The 15,695-nt window shown below is 33.4% G+C and overlaps 1 protein-coding gene across 1 annotated transcript in view; it reads left to right on the top strand.

The window, feature by feature from the left end:
* The first annotated feature begins 3,344 nt into the window (after positions 1–3,344).
* Positions 3,345–15,695, top strand: part of LOC125680997 (uncharacterized) — a 40,910-nt gene continuing 28,559 nt past the window's right edge. Inside the window, exons 1-2 of the mRNA XM_048920871.2 lie at positions 3,345–3,431; positions 14,136–14,214. The gene's annotated coding sequence lies outside the window, so the exon portion shown is untranslated. The remainder of the gene's footprint in view (positions 3,432–14,135; positions 14,215–15,695) is intronic.

Here is a 15,695-nt window from a genome sequence, read left to right as displayed (position 1 = left end):
TAACCAAATTATTGTGCAACGAACGTCCAAAAACTGTTGAGGCAGTAAAAAACAAGGAAGGAAATCTCTTGACTAAAGAGGAAGATATAAGAAAAAGATGGATGGAACACTTCAGCGAAGTGTTAAATAGACCAGACCCTATTGATCCTGCTGAAATACTAACAGGGGAGTCCATCGAATTAGACATAGAAACAGGTCCACCAACAGAAGATGAGATAAGGAGAGCATTGAAAGAAATGAAATTAGGCAAAGCTCCAGGTGTAGATAACATCACTGTAGAAATACTTATGTCTATCGATGGCAAAATACTAATTGTTATTCAAAATTTGTATAAGAATGCCAAATTTTGTGTTAGAGATAGATCTGTTTGTTCAGATTTTTTCACTTCAAATAATGGAGTTGGACAGGCTGAAAATTTATCACCTCTTGTTTTTTCATATTTCTCAATGATCTGGTTGATTTTATGTCGATGTCTGGTGTGTTTCATGCCGATTGTTAGGCCTTTCTTGGCGCACTGGTTTTGGCTGCAGGTGGCTCCGTTTGTCTGGTCGGGATATAGGACTCGCGGCATGTGTGGCCGGTCGGTGGGGGATGCTTGCTCCTTCTGGGCACCTGGTCTCACCTCTGGTGTGTCCAGGGGTTCGTGTTTGCCTAAATGTCTGTTTTGTATTGCTTATAGTGGCCTCACTGATATTTGTAATCTTGCACATTTGGATTTGATGATTCAGAAATTGAAGTATATTTTAAGTTATATCTATTGTTTTATGCTGACGGCACTGTAATATTAGTTGAATCTGCAGAAGAACTACAATCTTCTTTGAATGCAATGTTCTTGCATTGTCAGACTTGAATCTGAGGGTTATTGCTGAAAAAACTCAAAGTCGTCACTTTTTGCAAGAATCGTAATGTAGACAATGTTAGATTTTAATGGTGAGCAATTGACTGTAGTTGATGAATTTCAATATTTAGGTATTGAATTCTCTAGAAAGGGTTCTTTTAAATCTAACAAAAACAGAGTTGTGCAACAAGCAAGAAAAGCCATGTTCTATGTATTACGTAAATCTAGAAAATTATACTTACCTATATATACACTATTACAATTCTTTGATTCCATGATTGCTCCCATCTTATTGTAATTCCCATGGGCACGAATTGTGTTCCTTTATTAGCTGACTTGTTTTTATATTCATATGAAGCAGAATTTATTCAAAACCTTCCACGTGAGAAGAAAAAATCTCTTCCTGTGGCCTTCAATGACATTTTGTCTATTACATTGTAACAATAATAGCTTTCATTCATATCTCGATTCGATATATCTCTGTGAGCTCGAAAAAAAAAAAAGACACAATAGAGTCGTCCACTTCTGCTTCATACTTAGATATTTTATTGAAAGTAGACATTAACGGCAAACTGACAACTTAACTGTATGACAAATGGGATGATTTCAGCTTCTCCATCGTCAACTTCCCATATCTATGTAGCAATATTCCATTATCACCTGCATATGGTGTTTATATATCTCAACTGATTCGATACGCAAGGCCTTGTTCCGCGTATGGTCAGTTTCTAAATCGAGGTAAACTACTGACAAACAAGTTGATGGTACAGGGGTTTCAAGTTAAGAGTCTCGATTAAAGTCAGCATTTCGCAAATTCTATGGTCGTTATTACGATCTAGTTTGCCAATACAACCTATCATTGGGTCAAATGTTGTCTGACGTGTTTCATACCGATTGTTAGACCGTTCTTGGCACACTGATTTTGACTACGGACAACTCCGTTTACCTGATCAGGATATAGGGCTCACGGCGAGTGTGACCGGTCGACAAGGGATGCCTACTTCTCCTAGGCACCTGGTCCCACCTTTATGCCAAATTTATCATGTTAGTATGGTCCATATTTTTATGAAATTACTGTCCTGTTGTGTTTCGTTCATTGTGTTCAACATTGTTGTTGTTGATTTTACCTTTTTTGTACTACTATGCTCCATGTGGAGCTTTTAGTGAAATAAAAAGTTTCAAGTTTCTTTCTCTTTCAGTTGATCATTATCATTTGTAGGCAGAGATTGCTTTGGCAATTCTTTTTTTTATGACGTCACAATGTACTGTTTACATCGATTGCGTTATATTTCCCGCGTTCAATATATAGGCGGATCAAATGTCTAAAATTAGGATGCTTTGATACAGCTCCGTCCGCGTGCTAACTTCGGGTTGTTTTTGTCCTGTTTTGGATATAGATAATAATGCCAAAACTTTTTTGCTTCGCCCTCAAATACGGTAACGCCGTAAAACATATTAAAAACTTGACTAGGCAGCTGATTAAGACCTAAAATATCGTATATAGTTTTCCTTGGTTTTATCTAGATAATGTTTGTTCGTTTTCCGTCTCTTTGAGAATTTTGAAGACATCACCAGCTAGCGTAGCTGCAGAACTGTTGCTCTCTGAGAAAATATTGGGAGAGACCATGAGAGCTAAAGATCCATCCCTTGTAAAAACCTTCCATTTACTGCGCACAGAAAGCTGCGCACGGTTGAGGCCTGGCCTGGAGGTTATAAAACTTTTACCTTACTCATACTCAAACCCAACCATGTTTTTTTTTGAGTACCACTCTGAGCAAGCTCCGAAGCATACTCAAAAAATCTTGAGCATGTACTCCATTTGAGTATGAGAATAATTTTATAAAAGTATGAGTACGATTTAGAGCACAGAGTTTAAAATTGAGTTTGAGTATGAAAACGTGCTCAAAAAAGTGTTATAACCTCCAGGCCAGGTGATAGCGTTGTATTCTTGTGTTGCTGTCTCATGAATTTAATGTGAAAAAATTCCGAATATATTTTCCTATTATACTTCAAATATTCATTAAATCCCCATACGACCCGAAAACTCGCAGCTTTAAATGATTTCGTTTGTTGACGTAGCCATGTTAGGTAGCGGTCAATTTGAATCCCGGTTCATTTACATGTATCATGTGTATAAATGTATAAAATGACATGTTTCAACTAGCTATGCATTTTTTTCAGCACATACATCTAAGCACTATTAATCATATGCAATACTTTTTAATGGGTATCTTGTTTTCTGTATATTCATTGTAAAATGCATTACTTCTGTATAATATATTCTTTTTATGGTAACTGTATTATGTTAATGTAATCTGATAAGCCATTTGGCTTAAAAATTAAATAAACAAAATATCACGTACACGTATCTACCCATTCATTTAGTGCAAGTAAGTGATTAGCAATGTTTGATTATTTTAACGTCAAGCACCAAACGGTACGTGCCTCCGATCTGATAATTAGTTCATATATTGATTGTGCAGTCGGTAGACTTGACATCCTTCTATCAGGGTTAGCACGGGATCTGACAGGGTATGGCCGTACAGTGGTACTGTCCTACAGAACGGTGTTACGGGTAGGAACATCTTTCAAGGTTTGTACTTCATTTTCGATTTAAATCATTTTGTTTTTAAGAGCCTGTCTAGCAAAAAATCATGCAATACTGTCCTAATCGTATGTTTCCACATCTTGATGAAATTTGGTGGGTAGGTAGACATCCAAAATAGTAATTGAAAAATACTCCCCAAAAGCTGCTATTTTCAACATGGCCGCCAAACGCCGCGCCATCTGTATTTTGCATATTTTCATCAATATTATATGTAAAACTCCAGAAAAAAGGTAAAAATCAAATGTAATTTATTTCACTAAAAAATTAAATGTAATTTTTTCAAATTTAAAGTATTTCAAAGTTACAACAGACACTCCTCTTCCAAAAACGGCATAAGTCATACTCAAACATGAACCACATCAAAGGGCAGATAACTCCTAAGAATTGGCATATTACCAACTTTTCAGAAAAATTGGAAGGGTCAAATTTTCCAAGAGCAGGCTAGGAAATAATTCATTTTCATACTACTGTCAAAATAGACTACCGAACACCATTAAATCATATTATTGAGCTTGGCATTTAAAAAGCATATGAAATATTAGGGTTTAGATAATGCCCGTTTTTTTTAAAAAAAAAATCTAGAAAAAGGTTATGTGTATGTCTATATTTTTAAGCCAAAATTAAATTTAAACATCATGAAATGAATTACATAACAACAGCAGACAATAGCCTTCCAAAATTGATATAAGTCATAATCAAACATACAACATATCAAAGGGCAGACAACTAACTAACAAAAAGTAATATGAAAAGATTAAATCGAAAAATAAATGGGACAAATAATAATAATAATAATAATTAGGGGGACTAAGTAAGGATATTATAAATAATAATGAATAAATAAATAAGAAATAAGCAATAAGAAAGTTTAATTCAAGTAATAATAAATCAGGTTTTTTAAAGGTTTTTTTTTGGGGGGGGGTATTTTTTTATTGTAACAGTGATGATTTCTATCAGGTAATACAACTCCTCTAGTATAAAAGTGTTAGGATAGTTTGCACTTAATCAAACATGTGTTTAGGAATGCACAATCAAAGCATGAGTCTTGAACTTTAATGTTAGGTCTACTTGCTGTATATTCCTAACCTACAAAAGAAAAACAATCTAAACCAAATGCATTATAATTTTACAATTTTATTTATGTTCATACAGTTTCAAATAAAACCACGGACTTACTAACACTCAATGCGCATGTCCATACTCCCCTAAAGTAAAACCCTGTCACGTGGTAATGCTCCATTCCAATTCATATCTTATGAGATTACACTCACAGACGCACTGCAAGGGGACTGTAATTAAGAAGAAATTACTAGAGACGATTTCATCCGTTAAACGTTAATACAAAAGTGAAAATAACGAACAGTGATCAATCTCATAATACTCTCTAAATACTCGTAGCTTCAGGATATCATTATGCTTGTAGTATATTTCATTTTAAACCATCCCATCTCTCAAATGTCAATAATCAATTTCTACTGATGATTGCAGTATTTTGACGATAACCTGATGATTGCAGTATCTTGACTCTAAACCGTCTAATGATTACAGTATTTTGACTCTATAAACCTTTGGATGATTGCGACCGCTCGCGGTAGCTCACCGGTAGAGCATTCGCTTCGTAACCGGAAGGTCATGAGTTCGAGCACCTATCGTGCCTAAGACGTTAATATCAGTAACGGTGATTCCTCATTCGCCAAACGCTCGGCAATCACGGGTCTTTCGGATATGGCCTTAAAATGGAGGTCCCGTTTCGCGACAGGCGTTGATACGTTAAAAAACGTCACTGCTACGGCTCTGATAGCTAAGCATACGTCTATATTTGTGGTGTTTGATCTACAGCTAATGACGTCTCAATATGAGTGAGAAATTCTCGACGGGACGTAAAACAATCAATCAATCAACCAATCTGATGATTGCAGTTTTTCGAGTGTAAAGTTTTCTGATGATTGCATTATTTTGAGTCTATAAAGTGTTCTGATGATTGCATTCTTTTGAGTCTATGAAGTTTCCTGATGATTGCTATATTTTGAGTCTATAAAGTGTTCTGATGATTGCATTTTTTTTAGTCTATAAAGTTTTCTGATGATTGCATTATTTTGACTCTATAAAATTTTCTGATGATTGCTGTATTTTGAGTCTATAAAGTGTTCTGATGATTGCATTCTTTTGAGTCTATAAAGTTTTCTGATGATTGCTATATTTTGAGTCTATAAAGGTTTCTGATGATTGCTATATTCTGACTTCAAGCCACTACATGGTTACAGTATTTCAGCTTTAAATTTCTGATGATTGTTGTATTCTAAGTATTAACTTTCTCATAATGTAGTATTTTGAGTGTTAACTTTCTGATGATTGCTGTATTTTGAATGTTAACTTTCTGATGATTGCTTTATTTTGACTGTGAACTTTCTGATAATTGCTATATTTTGACTGTAAACTTTCTGATGATTGTTATAGTTTGACTTTAAACTTTATAATGATTGCTATAGTTTGACTGTAAACTTTCTGATAATTGCTATATTTTGACTGTAAACTTTCTGATGATTGCTATATTTTGAACTTTCTGATGATTGCTATAGTTTGACGGTAAATCTTCTGATGATTGCAATATTTTGACTTAACTTTCTGATGATTGCTATATTTTGAACTTTCTGATGATTGCTGTATTTTGACTGTAACCTTTCTGATAATTGCTATAGTTTGACTTTAAACTTTATAATGATTGCTATAGTTTGACTGTAAACTTTCTGATAATTGCTATATTTTGACTGTAAACTTTCTGATGATTGCTATATTTTGAACTTTCTGATGATTGCTATAGTTTGACGGTAAATCTTCTGATGATTGCAATATTTTGACTTAACTTTCTGATGATTGCTATATTTTGAACTTTCTGATGATTGCTGTATTTTGACTGTAACCTTTCTGATAATTGCTATAGTTTGACTTTAAACTTTATAATGATTGCTATATTTTGACTTTAAACTTTCTGATGATTGCTATATTTTGACTGTAAACTTTCTGATGATTGCTATATTTTGACTGTAAACTTTCTGATAATTGCTATATTTTGACTGTAAACTTTTTGATGATTGCTATAGTTTGACTTTAAACTTTATAATGATTGCTATATTTTGACTTTAAACTTTCTGATGATTGCTATATTTTGACTGTAAACTTTCTGATGATTGCTATATTTTGACTGTAAACTTTCTGATGATTGCTATAGTTTGGTATACTAACTGCTGATAATAAATATATTGCCAGACTTCTACATTAGAAATCTACTTTCTGACATACTCTTATGAATACATTGTATGTTGTCTGTAAAGCGTCTCCTCGGTTACAAAATGTCTGCGGGAACGGAAGTCGCCTTTAGGAAGTCATTAATCAAAACATGCCGTGCTCCAGTCTCTGTTGTGTAATTAACGGTAATTAACGACGGTTAATGGAAATGTTCTACAAATGAGTTGATAAGAGATACTCATCCTCCTAGACTATTTTCAGCGCCTATACTTTGACATGTCGCGTTCTTGCGCAGAATGATTGCGTGAGAACTTTGAAGTTAATCAAAATGTAGGAAAATGATAAAGCATTAGCAGAGACATAAAACCGCCATTAATGACTTATCAAAAACAATGTCGTGTTGAAATTTAGCCTGATCAAACACGGAGAACCAGGCAATCTCCCTTATAGAAAAGGCTCCCTATGGTTTTATGAAAGAATATAAGATTTACAATTTTAAAAAAAAAAAAATCAAATGCAGCCTAGTCTACTTATCATCATCTATGATTCTACATTGCTTAAATTGCAAGTAATTAAGAAAATACAACGAAAACAAACTGATGTAAGTTCTAAAAAAAAAAAAAAAAAAGTAGGTAAGTTTGAAAATACAGACGTAAATACAAAAACACACTGACGTAAATACAAAAATACACAGTGTTTAATAAAGAAAATACACTAATATAAATATGAATAAATACACTGAGGTAAATACGAAAAATTTTAATACATTGACGTAAGTTCAAACATATATTGAATTACATGTACGGTCAGTGCATTTTTGGATGAGGAAGTCCTCAACGTTATCATTCCATATTGGGAAATGGAAATACAGTATTTAACCGTGTGAATTCCAATTTGAAATGTGCATTTTATTTTAAAATAAGAAGTCAAATATTTGAAGAATGCTTGACCCTGATAGATTTGAATGGCTTCGTGTCTGAGTTTATCCCTGTGCATGGAAAAATCAATTGCATTTGATTTAGAAACGAGATAATCCAATTAGTAAACTATGATTATTAAATCTTTCAATTTCCATTTGTGCTATATTGATCAGCAATTGTAATTAGTAAAGTTAGTAAATAGTGGTCTTTGTAATTGCTGATTTCGCAGGCCATGTTTCATTTCGGAGACACTTAGTCGAGGGAACATTTGATGAAGTTTGTCCCTTAGAATAGATCTGACACAATAAGCCTTCTAGAAAATAAAATTAGGGTAACATGAATTCATACATTTCATTGATTCAATAATTCTGTTACAGACTTTATCCAATGTATCATTTTGTTGCAAGTCCCAATTAATAATTTGAAATACCTGATAAACATCACTTCCGTTGTTTGATATCGTTTTTGTGAACATGGTTTTAGAATGTAAGTACTGCATGAAAACAATATATATGCCAATATAATGACATCTATATAACGCACATTCATCTTTTCTGATAAGATTTTTTTTTTTAAATATAAAGTGAATTCTGTCATTGACGGACCCGAGTGAAAAAGAAATCGAACTTCCCCATCGATATGTAGTGTATGTGACTGCCCGTTTCTGCCCGTTTTGTTTTGTTATTCCTGTGTATATATATATATATATATATATATATATATATATATATATATATAGTTTGTAAATAAAGAATTCGGTATTTGATACAGTAATAAAAGTCAAGAAACACAAAACTCGAATAACATTTCACTGTTAGCGCTTTCGGCATTAATGCCTCTTCAGACAGTTATAAAATGGTTACATGTATATAACCATTTTATAACTGTCTGAAGAGGCATTAAAGCCGAAAGCGCTTACAGTGAAATGTTATTCGAGTTTTGTGTTTCTTGACTTTTATTATTGGATATATATATATATATATATATATATATATATATATATATATATATGGCCTCTCTGTGACTTTGACTTTTTTACAATTACCTTGTAAACCTAGGAAACAAAGTGATATCCTTACAAACTGATATGACTGTAAACACAATATAAGAAATGGATATGAAGGCGATGTGATTCTATTTCTTACGCGTCCCACGGTGTTCCAGCCTAGTTTTAATTAACCCCTGCTACAACACATAACAAGATAAAACGTTTTGCTATGTGATATAGAATGATAAGTAAATATCTTCAGGTGAACATTAGCCCAGAGGAGCCATGCCAGTTTCATTTTTGCAGAATCTTAAATCTTGTTAACAAGGAGTTTTTAGTCTACATTGCAAACCAAATAATTAATATGAATCTTCAGATAGACCGGACAACAAAGTCTTCTTTTTTTCCTTTCATTAATCACTTTAATTCAATATTACACAGAGTGGTGGATGCACCGTTAGGTTTCGATAATCATTTTTAATTTTGAAAAACAAATATTGATGCTCGACAATACCCTTGCTGAGTACCGTTATATACTTATCCAGTTTTAATAAAAATTACATATTTAATAACTTTCTATCTGCTTTTAAAATTGGTTGTCAAATCAATTAAAAAGTTCTGATATGAAAGATCCTCGACCAATCCCAGGAATTCTTAGGACGCTCAGTGACTTTGTAAAGCGTTGTTATGCACCAGATCAATATTCCATGTCTTTTCAGGGTAAGACCTACCATTGACAAACATAGTAAGCTAAGCGAACTATAAGCTAGCCACAATAATTAATATCCGTTTTCAGCACTACATAATCCAGATATTAACTCTTTTGTCAAGCATTCAATGACTACTTGTATCATAAACATCCCAGATATAGAAACAGCTAGAGTTAATGTAATCCTAGGGGCATGTTTCAATAACGACACACACAAAATACTAACAGCTAGAGTTAATGTAATCCTAGGGGCATGTTTCAATAACGACGCACACAAAATACTAATCTGTGCGAAGAATCAACATGGGAATCTTTTGTACCAGAGAGCAAAATCATTTAAGTAAATTGTATTTCAAATAAAAATTGTCTCTGACAGTGTTCTATCTCTTGTCTAGGTTAATGCTATTCTGTTTCCCGCGGAAATGAGCCTCTGGGCACTCTGTGTCAAGGGGTCGTGTGCAAATCACTACTGTTATATCCCCTACTTTTGTGGTTTCAAGTTCGGTAAAATCATATCCCCTTGGGGTTAGGTTGGGGTTCATACTATTGGGCCAAAATCTGACTGAGATTAAAGAGGTTACATGTTTTGTAAATCTGAAGAACAGCCGGGCCGGTGTGACTCAGGTGAGCATCGTAGTCCGCGACCCTTTTGTTTCCTATGTGAATCTTACTCCTAATACTTGTATCTTTGAGATTGTAGACACAATTGCTTTGTCTGTGACCGCTATTGTCTCGTCTTGCGTAGAGCATTGGAAATTCATACCAAGATATCAAAAATCAACAAACAATCTAAAGTGAAATATGGTTATTTGCCGCTTTGATCTTCTGTCACTGCCAACTACACACAAACCTACGGAAAGTTCTTGACACCATCATACAAATACGGCTACTATACACAAGCCTACAGGATACATACATGTATGTATCGTGGTCTATAATCTAATTCGCGTGTTACAGTAGACTCAATGTCAATCACGCACACGTGGAGCCTCAAAGAAAAACCAAGATGTATAAATATAAGTATTTCAAAAATAACGTTAATTGATTGATTGTATATAGCATAACGGGACTGGTTCATGTCTTTCGAAAGAAATAATTTTCACTTTTGAAGTTAAAAATTAAAAATATAACTAACGTAATGATAACAAGCAAACTTTGGACCGTCTGAATGCAAGGATAAGAGCAATATTTTAAGCTTTGATTCGTGTTATGTAAACAAAGACTCGAGTCTTTTTATGTAAACAAACAAACCAGTGAAACATTAATTTTGTAATTTAAAGAATCTTCATTTTGTACAATCCAAAATTTTAACTTTTAAATGTCACATTTTACCTAAAGTATACTTGATATGTGATACATATAATAAACTTGGATCAGTATCCATTTATTTTGAAAACTTCGTAAACAACAACACACCTCAATCTTTGTTTTCAAAACAAATAATAAACTCTCTATAATGAGATTCTATTATGATATATAACCTTATTTTTTTTGTGAAACCTTCTAAACATATCAGACTGTAGATTTTGATCATTTAAAGTGAAAAATAAAATTTTGGGGGGAAATCGTGAATCAGTCCCTTTATCGTCCCGCTCGAGAATATTTCATTCAAATGGAGATGTCACCATTGCCGGCGAAGGGCCGCAAAATATAGGCCTATGCTCGGCGTTCACGGCCTTTGAGCAGGGAGGGATCTTTACCGTACCACACCTGCTGTGACATGGATCCTCAGTTTTTGCGGTCTCATCCGAAGGACCGCCCCATTTAGTCGCCCCTTACGACAAGCAAGAGGCACTGAGGACTTATTCTAAACCGGATCCTTACGAGATTTAAAAATAACGTAAAAATCAATTTCTGATACTAATGCAAATAGTTTAAATTTCAGGATTAAGCGCATTCTACAAATGAGATGTTTTTTTCTATTATTTGGAGATTAATACTAGTGTAATATCAAAGATTGGATGCATGTAATATATGAATATAATATAAATGAAATAGGAAGGCGAAAAATAAGAGCGGGACTGGAATTCGAACGAGGCGTCCCTGCATTACTAGTCACGTGTTCTATTCACTCTTGACCATGACCCATACAACTCCAAATACTGCACTATTGTGTAAAGAGTAAAATAAACTACCACTAGAGATTGTTTTAAAAAAAAAACCAAAAGTCTCCCCAGCTTCCTAGTGCTCCAAATGAAACCTCCTCCCCTTAATGTACTGCATGGTATGAAGGAGAAAGCAAGAGCAGGAACATAAACAATATGAACCCCGGTAAGCCACATAGGAGAAGTGTCCACAAACTAGTGTACACCCTCCATCCCTCTTAGATCCACTATAACGTTAAGGACAACAACTGGATTCTCCTGTCCCTGCAAAATGCTTATCTGCAAATGGCATTGAAGTATCATACGAAATTTCAAGTTTATCGGATAAGCCATATGGGAGGAGAAGCGTTCACAAGCTATTTCAACATCCTCCATCCCTCTTAGATCCACTACAACTTTTAGGAAAATAATTGGATCCTCCTGTCTCGACAATATGCACATCTACAAATGGCAATGAAACATTGTACAAAGTTTCAAATCTATCCAATAAGTCATATAGGAGGAGAAGTGTTTATAAGCTATTTTACATCCTTCACCTCTCTTACATCCACTATAACTTCTAGGAAAATAATTGGATCCTACTGTCCTGACAATATGCACATCTACAAATGCGTTCACAAAATTTTGTGAAAGACAAACGGACGGACGGACAGACAACAGACGGACGGAAAGTACAAAAACAACATGTCTCCACCTGAAAGAGGGGAGATATAACTCCAAATACTGCACTACCGTGTAAAGAGTAAAATAAAACTCCAACTGCACTACCGTGTAAAGAGTAAAATAAAACTACACTGAGGGGAAATTTTAAGCTTTGATATATAAAATTGAAGGTTTGTTGACCTAATCTATATGTATACTAATGTATTTAGAATGATCATGATATTCAAAAGTAAAAAAAAAAAGAAGACATTTCTTAAAGATAAATTTATTAGAACAAAATCATTAAAATCTGTTAGTGGATTTTATGATTTTTTTTTCGAGGGATTGAAAAATTGACTATCACGTTTACAATTCCACTTTTGGTGTTATACATGTATACAGGAGAGACTAAGGAAATGTAGCAGGGAAGATATCTCATTTTTCATCGGTTCTTTTGGCATTCTTATAGATATATACACTGTAAATAACAAGCACGCAGTAGTACAACACACAGTGTAGACGATGTTCTAACATGTGTTTTTGATAAAAAGGTATACTCGTGTGCTTTCATAACTTACTAATATACTTATAATTTGATTACGTGTATTTACATTCAAATAAAGATAGTACGTTGTGTCAGAGGAACAGCCCTAAATGGGTAATATTCCACTGTAATGAAATGTTGGCTGGTCGTTATTTCACTGTTAGATAGTAAATAATGAAATGTTGACTGGTCGTTATTTCACTGTTAGATAGTGAATAATGAAATGATGACTGGTCGTTATTTCATTGTTAGATAGTGAATAATGAAATGTTGACTGGTCGTTATTTCATTGTTAGATAGTGAATGATGAAATGTTGACAGGTCGTTATTCCATTGTGAGATAGTGAGTAATGAAATGTTGACTGGTCGTTAGATAGTGAATAATGAAATGTTGACTGGCCGTTATTTCATTGTTAGATTATGAATAATGAAATGTTGACTGGTCGTGTTTCATTGTTAGATAGTGAGTGATGAAATGTTGACTGGCCGTTATTTCATTGTTAAATTGTTAGATAGTGAATGATGAAATGTTGACTGATCATTATTTCATTGTTAGATAGTGAATAATGAAATGTTGACTGATCATTATTTCATTGTTAGATAGTGAATAATGAAATGTTGACTGGTCGTTATTTCATTGTTAGATAGTGAGTAAGGAAATGTTGACTGGACGTTATTTCATTGTTAGATAGTGAATAATGAAATGTTGACTGGTCGTTATTTCATTGTTAGATAGTGAGTAAGGAAAGGTTGACTGGTCGTTATTTCATTGTTAGATAGTGAGTAAGGAAAGGTTGACTGGTCGTTATTTCATTGTTAGATAGTGAGTGATGAAATGTTGACTGGCCGTTATTTCATTGTTAAATTGTTAGATAGTGAATAATGAAATGTTGACTGGTCATTATTTCATTGTTAGATAGTGAATAATGAAAGGTTGACTGGTCGTTATTTCATTGTTAGATAGTGAATAATGAAATGTTGACTGGTCGTTATTTCATTGTTAGATAGTGAATGATGAAATGTTGACAGGCCGTTTTTTCATTGTTAGATAGTGAATAATGAAGTGCTGATTGGCCGTTATTTCATTGTTAGATAGTGAATAATGAAATGTTGACTGGTCGTTATTTCATTGTTAGATAGTGGTCCCGTGGGGATCCGGGTTAGAATAGGTCCTCAGTACCCCTTGCTTGTCGTAGAAGGCGACTAAATGGGGTGGCACTTCGGATGAGACCACAAAAACCGAGGTCCTGTGTCATAGCAGGTATGGCACGATAAAGATCCCTTCCTGCTCGAAGGTTAAGCGCCGAACATAGGGCTAAATTTGTAGCCCTTCACCGGCAGTGGTGACGTCTCCATATGAGTGAAATATTCTCGAGAGGGATTAATCAATAATTGTTCGATAGTGAGTAATGAAAGGTTGACTGGTCGTTTTTTCATTGTTAGATAGTGAATAATGAAATGTTGCTTGGATGATATTTAATTGTTAAATTACCGTGATTAACTTATGATTTGATTTTACTTATGTTTACTTTTAGTGATCGTCGTTTGGAGCATTTTGAAGCATGCCTACACTGAAACAGAAGTCAGAGGTTATCGACTTGGTTTACTTGCTTTGTAAGTGCATATGAAAAAATTGATAAGTAAATATCGCATAATTGATTTCGGATAAGCCATTTGCCGAGAAAAACATTTGTTACGTCCTGATATTTTCCACATTTCTCGACATCAAATATTTGATGTGTTACAAATCGTTTATGGAAATTCAATACGCAAGGTACATATATGTATAAGAGGAAATATGAAATCAGACAATATTTGTTCTTTTATGTTTTTTGAAAACCTAGCGTCAAGTTGTTTTTTTTTTAATTTTGTGTGTGTGTGAAAAACTTAACATCAACATCTTGAGTAAAATAAGAATGTAAACCATATTTTCTGTCCAAATTCACTGTACATGTATGTGAACTATTTTACGAATGACGACATTAAATCAAATCATTGATCGAGGGTTACTGAAAAGGGGTATATTTCATCATATCAATTACATACCCAAATAAAGAAAAAAAAGAGAGAAAAACAATTATAGATCATTATTTACCATTTCAGTACCAATGCTAATTTCCAATTCATTTTGTAACGTAACGTGAATTCAAGAAAGTTCATTTTCGATGTTCATGACGCCATGCTTCGCGCTTATTATACGTGTTTCCTTAATCATCACCTTGATAAAATCATTTTATTTCAACATTGTATGAAGTACATGTAAGTTATAAAATAGAATTAAAAACAAAGCAAACAAAAGTCAACCTTACTTTTAGGAAATCTTTAACTTTTTGCATTGAAGGAATACACATGTACACGTGGAGCGACAACGTCATGATCAAACAGAGATTTGTATAAGTCACCGTTCTTTTTCTCTACATAAATCATACATTGTCAAAAGTCAAATCATTATACACACAAAAGAAAAAAGTGTGGTGTTGGAAAACAGTATGAAAGTTAAAAGGTAGTTATTTCACTGTATGCTTACAAGCGATCGCTGAGTAGAATTTAAAAAAAAAATGCATTTGTTTGACATTAAATTAGCTTTCCTAATTGTCATCATTTGTAAAAGATTTACATATTTTCTAACAGAGTAATAAACATTAACTTAGAAAGAGTTAAAAATCCTGAATTTTATTTTTAACATGGGGAACGGAATAACAAATATACACGTTCTTCTGAGCACGATTTAAGCTTACATGTATATACTTAGAAAACAATCTATCTATAGGGTAGCTCATCACACCAAAATTTTATTTCATTACTTGTTTTAAAAAGTGCCATATATGAAATATGATTTCATCATCGAAAGAGTCATACAAGCTCTCAATTGCTTTAGATAATTTCTATGTGTTTTCCCGAATGATAAAAAGGAGTTTGTTTTGTTTGCACATAAGAAATTTTAAAAATCCAAACGTCGCTTTGATTTGATACATAATATAGATATCTAATAAATTTGCCAAGATAAGTTATGTAGATGTTTTAATTTTTTATGAAATTATGTTATTTGTTAATATTTCTAAATTCTTGGCAATTTTTTTCTCTCAAGAAAACAT

This window comes from Ostrea edulis, chromosome 2, assembly GCF_947568905.1.
Source record: "Ostrea edulis chromosome 2, xbOstEdul1.1, whole genome shotgun sequence".
NCBI classification, from domain to species: Eukaryota; Metazoa; Mollusca; class Bivalvia; order Ostreida; family Ostreidae; genus Ostrea; species Ostrea edulis.
This window is presented reverse-complemented; position numbering and strand designations above follow the sequence as displayed.